Below are 8,571 nucleotides of genomic sequence, written 5' to 3' on the forward strand. Positions count from 1 at the left end.
CCAGAGCCGGAAGGTGAAGAGGAGCAAGCGGTTCCAGAGGCAGAAGAGCCTGTACCAGCAGCCCAGGAGAGTCAACCCTCTGCTGACAGTGAGCCTGCCATGCCTGCGGTAAGCCAAAGAACCCGCAGACAGCTGCCTGCCCTACCTGTACACCCAGCTGGTAGCTGTACCCCTAACGCTAGTGGGGAAAGCCAGGTTGGTCCACCACCAGACAGTGGGCTACGTAGGTCAACCAGGAGCACAAAGGGACAGATACCCGCTCGCTGGAGAATATAGAGTGTGCTAAATTGTAAATGACCCTGTTGCCAAATGTTGAATCGTTTGCAAAGTTACATGCATGTTTGGTAATACTGTGTTTCAGTTTCTTGCAGCTACCGTAAGGACTCACAGGTTATGGACTTTTTATAACCGGGACCTTGTGTGGACTGCATTCTGAGCCTAACCCAGGAATGAACTAAGACTGTGAAGGACTTGGGGTAGGACAGACCCCCACCTGGTTAAGGCTCCCGTTGTTTTGGTGATATGGACACCCGGTCACAGGCCACACTGTGACCTTAAGAACTCAATCTGTGCGTCGTTTGTCTATTAATGTTTTATTGTCATGTATATTATCCTTGTTTATTGTTTAGTCCCGGAGTACTAAATTTCACTAGGGGGGAATGTGTCACCCTGACCTGGATGCCACAAGTGTAATTAAAGCTGTGTCTGAGAGCAAGGGGGAGGTTCTCTAGTCAGGGGAACATTAGCATGCAATGCCTCCTGTCTCAGGCCAGTAGGGGGAGCTGGCTGCCCCTATAAAAGCTGGTACTGAGGGCAGGGTTAGGGAGAACTGGAAAGCCTGTCTCAGCACTGAGACGTGTCCCAGAGTGGAGCAGGGACAGAAAGTTGATTGCACCTAAGAGGAAGTGTGGCAGTAGGAGAGAGCCACCAGCCAGAGACAAGAGGCGAAGAGAGCCTGTCTTGGCAGATAAAGACTTACTTTACCAGACTTTGGTGTCTGAGGCTGGAAGGATTCTACATCCCCCCAGCAGAGAACCAGTTCGCAAGGGACTGTACATTCCTTGGCCTAAGAAGCCTGGAGGCCCTGCCACAACCGAAGGGACCAGTAAAGCCGTACAAGGCTGGGAGCAGAAAGGAACCCACGTCGCAGGCCATACAGGCGAGAATACACGGAAAGCTCGGAAACGTGGGCTGTTACCCTATCAGGAGGAGATAGCCAGAAGGAGCGCAGAAAGCACGGTAGGCCTACACCCTCACCCTGACCAGGGCCAATTTCCCCGTTGCTCTCAGACATCCAGGTCCCCTCCTAGCTGGGACTGTTTATGGGTCAGTTTACCTGTTTCAGTAAAGACCCTGGACTGCAACCTGTTGTCTGTGTGCTCCTTGCTCCTCCAGGACTACCGGCACTGGAACTCTCACTACCATCACTCCCAACATCCATTATACTGCCCTGGGGCCGCACTCTTCCCGTGGGGAGTCATACTACCCTAGCTGCACATATCATCAGCCCCAGTGGTCTGCATGCAGCGGCGGTTCCTAATAACCGCAATCCACGGGTGGCGTAGTTGGACATTATCAGCAGAACGTAGCAGACTACTATTGGCCTGACCACCCTGAGCCACGGAACCGGGTTGCCACTACTACCCCCATCGTCTCCCTATTGCCCGGATCCGAGTGCCCCACGGCCCAGGGGGCGAGTCACATGCATCTCCCCCACACTGCGCTACTGACTACAGATATGTACCCCCCCATTAATATACTATTATCCACTTAGTAATCAAAATATAAAGTGATAAGCAGCACTGTGCCCCCCATTAACTATAATCTCCACCAGCCAATAATATAAATTATTCAGTCTCTGTGACTCTCCCCAATTAACTGTAAGGCTATGTGCACACGGAAAACATACAAGGCTTCACAGTACAAGCAAAGTGAAACCCCCATAATTGCTCTCTCCCACCACCTCCATCATTGCTCTGTCCCAGCATCTCTATCATTGGTCTGTCCCAGCCCCCCTGTCATTGCTCTCTCCCAGCACCCCCATCATTGCTCTCTCCCAGCACCCCATCATTGCTCTCTCCCAGCACCCTCATCATTGCTCTCTCCCAGCACCCTCATCATTGCTCGCTACCAGCACCCCGATCATTGCTCTCTCCCAGGACCCCGATTATTGCTCTCTCCCAGCACCCTCATCATTGCTCTCTCCCAGCACCCTCATCATTGCTCTCTCCCAGCACCCCGATCATTGCTCTCTCCCAGCACCCCGATCATTGCTCTCTCCCAGCACCCCGTCATTGCTCTCTCCCAGCACTCCCGTCATTGCTCTCTCCCAGCACCCTCATCATTGCTCTCTCCCAGCACCCTCATCATTGCTCTCTCCCAGCACCCTCATCATTGATCTCTCCCAGCACCCTCATCATTGCTCTGTCCCAGCACCTCCATCATTGCTCTGTCCCAGCACCCCGATCATTGCTGTGTCCCAGCACCCCCATCATTGCTCTCTCCCAGCACCCCCGTCATTGCTCTCTCCCAGCACCCCGTCATTGCTCTCTCCCAGCACCCCCGTCATTGCTCTCTCCCAGCACCCCCGTCATTGATCTCTCCCAGCACCTTCATCATTACTCTCTCCCAGTACCCCCATCATTGCTCTGTCCCAGCACCCCCGTCATTGCTCTCTCCTAGCACCCCCGTCATTGCTCTGTCCCAGCACCCCGTCATTGCTCTTACTGAGCACCCCGTCATTGCTCTCTCACAGCAAACCCCGTCATTGCTCTCTCACAGCACCATCATTGCTGTCACAGCACCCCCATCATTGCTCTCTCCCAGCACTCCCATCATTGCTCTCTCCCAGCAACCCGTCATTGCTCTCTCCTTCCCCACATCCCTATCATTGCTCGCCCCAGCCCCACTATCCCCATCATTGCTCTCCCCAGCCCCACTATCCCCATCATTGTTCACTGCTCTCCCCATCTCCACCATCCCCATCATTGCTCTCCCCAGCCCCCCCATCCCCACCATTGCTCTCCCCAGCCCCCATCACCATATTTGCTCTCCCCAGCCCCACCAATCCCATCATTGCTCTCTCCAGCCCCATCATTTCTCTCCCCAGCCCCACCATCCCTATCATTGCTCTCCCCAGCCCAATCTTTGCTCTCCCAAGACCCATAAGCCCCATCATTGCTCTCCCCAGCCCCATACTTGCTCTCCTTAACCCCATCATTGCTCTCCCCAGCCCCATGAGCCCCATTATTGCTCTTCGCAGCCCCATCATTCCTCTCCCCAGCCCCATCATTCCTCTCCCCAACCCCATAAGCCCCATTATTGCTCTGCCCAGCCCCACCATCCCATAATTTCTCTCCCCAGACCCATTATTGCTCTCCCCAGCCCCACCATCCCATAATTTCTCTCCCCAGACCCATTATTTCTCTCCTCAGCCCCACCATCCCATCATTGCTCTCCCCACCTCCCCTCCCCAGCGGTAAAAAAAATCCCAAAAAACAACAACTTACCTCAGCTCGCTCCCCTGCAGCATTCTCCTGGTTGCCGGCAGCTTCCTACCTAACCCAGGCGCACGCAGCATGATGACATCATCAAGCTGCGCGCTCCTAGGTCAGGGAGGAAGCAGAGAAGGAATCCCTTCAGCGCCGCTGCCATTCTCCTCCTGTCAGCAGCGGAGCTGCAGGGATCGCTCCCTGCCCGCCGCTGGCAGGGAGCAGCTGCACTGGCGGCCCCCCCGGCGCAGCTGCACCGGCAGCGGTATGTCCGCCCCTGGACTGCTATGGGGCGCCCAGGGGCCCCATAGCAGTCACGTGGCCTGCCGCCATTGGCGGTACGCCACTGATGTCCCCCATCTTGGTATGGTATCTACTGAGCTGCCATCCTGGGGATGGGTTTTCAATATCAGATCGGTGGGCTCCGACACGCAGCACTAGCTCTACCCATCAGTTGTTTGCAACGCTCAGATGTAAATAGTTTGAAGATCTGAACTTCACTGCTCCATTCACTGTACTGTGGGTCCTGCAAGTCAGCTAATATTCATGTAATAGGAGCTGATCTGCAGCACCAGGTAGCAGCCACTACACAGTGACCAGAGCTGCGATGTTCAGCTCCTCAACAATGTTTACATCTGACCTCTGCCAGAGTTTCAAACAACTAAGTAGTTGAGGTGCCACATGCCGGACCCCCACAAATCTGATATTAATGAGCTAACCAGGGGATAAGCCATCAATATGTTTGTCCTGGAAATTCCCTTTAAGGCCCACCTGCACATACTACGTATATAATATATATATATGGCAAAGAGTGGGAAGGGGTTAATCACAGGCACATAAAACGGACAAACAACACAAATATTGGTTCTATCTTTTACATATTTGGGGTAGCCCTTAAGAGGGCCATTGGGTCAAAGAGAGAGAGAGAGAGAGAAGAGAGAGGGGAGGGAGAGATACCGGGAGATACCAAGAGAGAGAAAAAAAGAGAAACCCAACCAGTGCAAGGCTAAGCCGGGCAGATGGCAGTGGCTATTTATACCCACTGCTGGTCTCTGATTGGTGGAAAATCTGGGTGTGGCTGCTCTCTGATTGGTGGGAAATCTGGGTGTGGCTGCTCTGTGATTGGTCAACATTATGACCTCACAGTGGCGATGACTCATACCTCCTGGGTGGTTCTTCTGGGCGGTTCTGTTTTCTGACTGGTGGAAATTCTAATCAGCATTATGACCTCACAGTGGCCGTGACTCATGTTTCATGGACTGTTCTATCTTGGTGACCTGAAACATGCTGATCTCTGATTGGTGGAAATTCAAGTCATCTTCATGACATCACAATCAGCATGTTATTACTGCTGAGATGTTCAGCTTTTTCCTAAATTTCCTGCATTTTGTCCTAATTTATTAGCACATATATACCACTCATTCCTACAATCAAAGGATCAGGAAACCACTCTGAAATCAATATCCTACAATTTACCCCAACAGCAAAAAAACAACTATACACAAAATACCAAAAGATATATCAGATTATTAATGAGCAAATAAAAGACACAATCACATAAAAATAATTTTTAGAAAGGTGTAGAAAAAATGCTGTAAAGTAAGAGCGCTTCAAAAATAGAAATGTTAATGATTTATTTAATCAATTAACAAAATACAAGTGAATGAACAAACGAAAAATCTAGATCCAATCAATATTTGGTGTGACTAACTTTTCACTTTAAAACAGCAATAATTCTTCTAGGTACACCTGCGCAAAGTCAGGGATTTTGTAATAATACAGTCAGGTGTCTGGTCATACACCATGGCAAGACTGAGCAAGAATACACAAGGAAGTTATACTACATCAGCAAGGTCTCTAAGGCACAAATGTCAAAGCAGATTGAGGGTTCAAGATGTGTCATTCAAGCACTTATGAAGAAGCACAAGAAAATGTGCAACGTTGAGGTCAGTAGATGCAGTGGTCGGCCAAGGAAACTTAGTGCAGCAGATGTATGACACATTATGGTTACTTTCCTTCAAAAGCGGAAGATGTCCAGCAGTGCCATCAGCTCAGAACTGGCAGCAACCAGTGGGACTCAGCTTCACTCATCTACTGTTCAGAGAAGACTGGCCAGAAATGGTCTTCATAGCAGAATTGTGGCGAAAAAGCCATATCTTCCACATCAAAACAAGGCCAAGTGACTCAACTATGCATTAAAACAGAGGAACCAAGGTGTAGAAAATTGGCAGGATGTGCTCTGGACGGTTGAGTCCAAATATGAAAAATGTTGTTATTACAGAAGAGATTTTGTTCACTGAAGGGCTGGAGAGCAGTACAATAATGAGTGTCTGTGGGCATAGTGATCCATAAGCACGGTGGAGGGTCCTGTAAGTTTGGGGCTGCATTTCAGCAAATGGAGGTGGAAATTGGGTCAGAATTATTGGTTCCCTCAGTGCTGAGATATAGAGGCAGATACTTATCCATCATGCAATATCATCAGGGAGGTGTCTGATTGGATCCAAATGTTTTCTTCAGCAGAACAACAATCCCAAACGTACAGCCAATGTCATTAAGAATTATCTTCAATGTAAAGAACAAGGAGTCCTGGAAATGATCTGGTCCCATCCAGTGGAGTAACTAGAGTCTGATAGGCCCCCACCTGCATGTTGGTCAGATGTATGGGCCCTTGTAGCGTTCTGGATCCTATAAATATATATGTGTTGTAACAGGTCTAGGAGGTGGAACCTCTGAGCAACTATACAAGGGGGCAGTTCTTGTAAGGAAGCGGGTGGCTCCCAGGGACGGCGGGCAGGTAGTCACGGCTAGTGACCGGGACAGTCTCTGGGTAGAAGGGCAGGAGGTGACGGCAGGTGACGGGGACAGTCTCTGGGTAGAAGGGCAGGAGGTCACGGCAAGTGACGGGGACAGTCTCTGGGTAGAAGGGCAGGAGGTCACGGCAAGAGACGGAGACAGTCTCTTGACAGGCGGGTGGTCACGGCAAGTGACGGCAGAACCTCCAGGTAGGCTAGCAGGCAGGTAGCAGGTGGACGCTCCCAGGTGAGCGGGCAAGAGTCTCTGGACAGGCCGGTGGTCACAGCAAGTGACAGCTCCAGGTAGGCTAGCAGGCAAGTAGCAGATGAGCGCTCCCAGGAGAGCGGGCAAGAGTCTCTGGACAGGCAGGTGGTCACGGCACGTGACGGCAGAGCCTCCAGGTAGGCTAGCAGGCAGGTAGCAGGTGAGCGCTCCCAGGTGAGCGGGCAAGAGTCTCTGGACAGGCAGGTGGTCGCAGCACGTGACGGCGGAGCCTCCAGGTAGGCTAACAGGCAGGTAGCAGGTGAGCGCTCCCAGGTGAGCAAGCAAGAGTCTCTGGACAGGCAGGTGGTCACAGCACGTGACGGCGGAGCCTCCAGGTAGGCTAACAGGTAGGTAGCAGGTGAGCGCTCCCAGGTGAGCGGGCAAGAGTCTCTGGACAGGCAGGTGGTCACAGCACGTGACGGCGGAGCCTCCACGTAGGCTAGCAGACAGGTAGTAGGTGAGCGCTCCCAGGTGAGCGGGCAGACTGATCCATAGACAGACTGGCAGGGCTGGTAGGCAGACTGTCGGACCGCAGATAGATAAGTATCAGGCAGGAATCTGGCAGGTGACTGGCAGGTGACTGGCAGGTAACTGGCAGGTAACTGGTAACAGGACCTGAGGGCTGAAGCAGAGTTGATGCAACAACATTGCTCGGGCACCTCCAGTTTGGAGGAGGTGCTTTATATATGGTGAGGTCCTCCGGCCATTGGCCGGGGACTCCTTAGGACGACTCGCGCGGCCCCTTAAAGAGAGGGGGAGCGCGCGCGCGCGCGCCCTAAGCACAGAGCCCGGGAAGCAGCGCGTGCTGCCAGCAGAGCGGGAGGAAGCCGCCGGGCACGGAGCGGAGAGGTGAGGGGAACGGCGTCCCTGCCTAGCAGGGGGCAGGGACGCCGATGCTACATGTGTTCTCTCCCTATATAGTAATGTCCCCCATCCTGGCTCCTTCTTGTAATAATCTCCCACATGCTGGGCCTTATGCTATAACATTTTCCCCCACCTGTGCCCCTGTCTGGTAATGTCCCCATTCTGGCATAATTTCCTTCATTCTGATTTAATGTCCCCATCCTGGTATAGTGTCCCCATTCTGACATAATGTCCCCATTTTGGTATAATGTCTCTAACCTGGTATAATATCCCCCATGCTGGCGTAATGCTCCCAATTCTGCTATAATGTCCCCAAAGCTGGTATAATGCCCCACATCCTGGTATAGTATCTCTAGTTCTGGCATAATGTCCCCATGCTGCTATAATATTCCCCATACTGGTATAATATCATCATTGTGATATAATGTCCCCCATCCTGGTATAACATTATCATTGTGATATATTGTCCCCATTCTGATATAGTGTCACCCATCCGGGTATGGTGTACCCCATTCTGGTATAGTGTCCCTTATTCTGGTATAATGTCCCCAATTCTGGTATAATTTCCCCATTCTGATATAATGTCCCCATTCTGATTTAATGTCCCCCTTCCTGGTATATTACATAGTAACATAGTTTTTAAGGTTGAAGGAAGACTAAGTCCATCTAGTTCAACCCATAGCCTAACATGTTGATCCAGAGGATGGCAAAAAAAAAACATGTGGCAAACACTAAGCTCCACATTGGGGAAAAAAAAAAATTCCCGACTCCATACGACAATCAGACTAGTTCCCTGGATCAACGCCCTATCAAGGAATCTAGTATTTATAACCTGTAATATTATACTTTTCAAGAAAGGCATCCATGCCCTTCTTAAATTTTAACAGTGAATCACTCATTACAACATCATGCGGCAGAGAGTTCCATAGTCTCACTGCTCTTACAGTAAAGAATCCCTTCTGTGATTATGATTAAACCTTCTTTCCTCCAGACGTAGAAGATGCCCCCTTGTCCCCGTCTCAGGCCTCAGAGTAAAAAGATCAGTAGAAAGGTCTTTGTACTGTCCCCTCATATACTTGTACATAGTAATAAGATCACCCCTAAGCCTTCTTTTTTCCACAGTAAATAACCCCAAGTGTAATAACCTGTCTTGGTATTG

The sequence above is a fragment of the Phyllobates terribilis genome, unplaced genomic scaffold, assembly GCF_046119375.1.
Source record: "Phyllobates terribilis strain yellow unplaced genomic scaffold, ASM4611937v1 Scaffold_451__1_contigs__length_1474165, whole genome shotgun sequence".
Taxonomy (NCBI): domain Eukaryota; kingdom Metazoa; phylum Chordata; class Amphibia; order Anura; family Dendrobatidae; genus Phyllobates; species Phyllobates terribilis.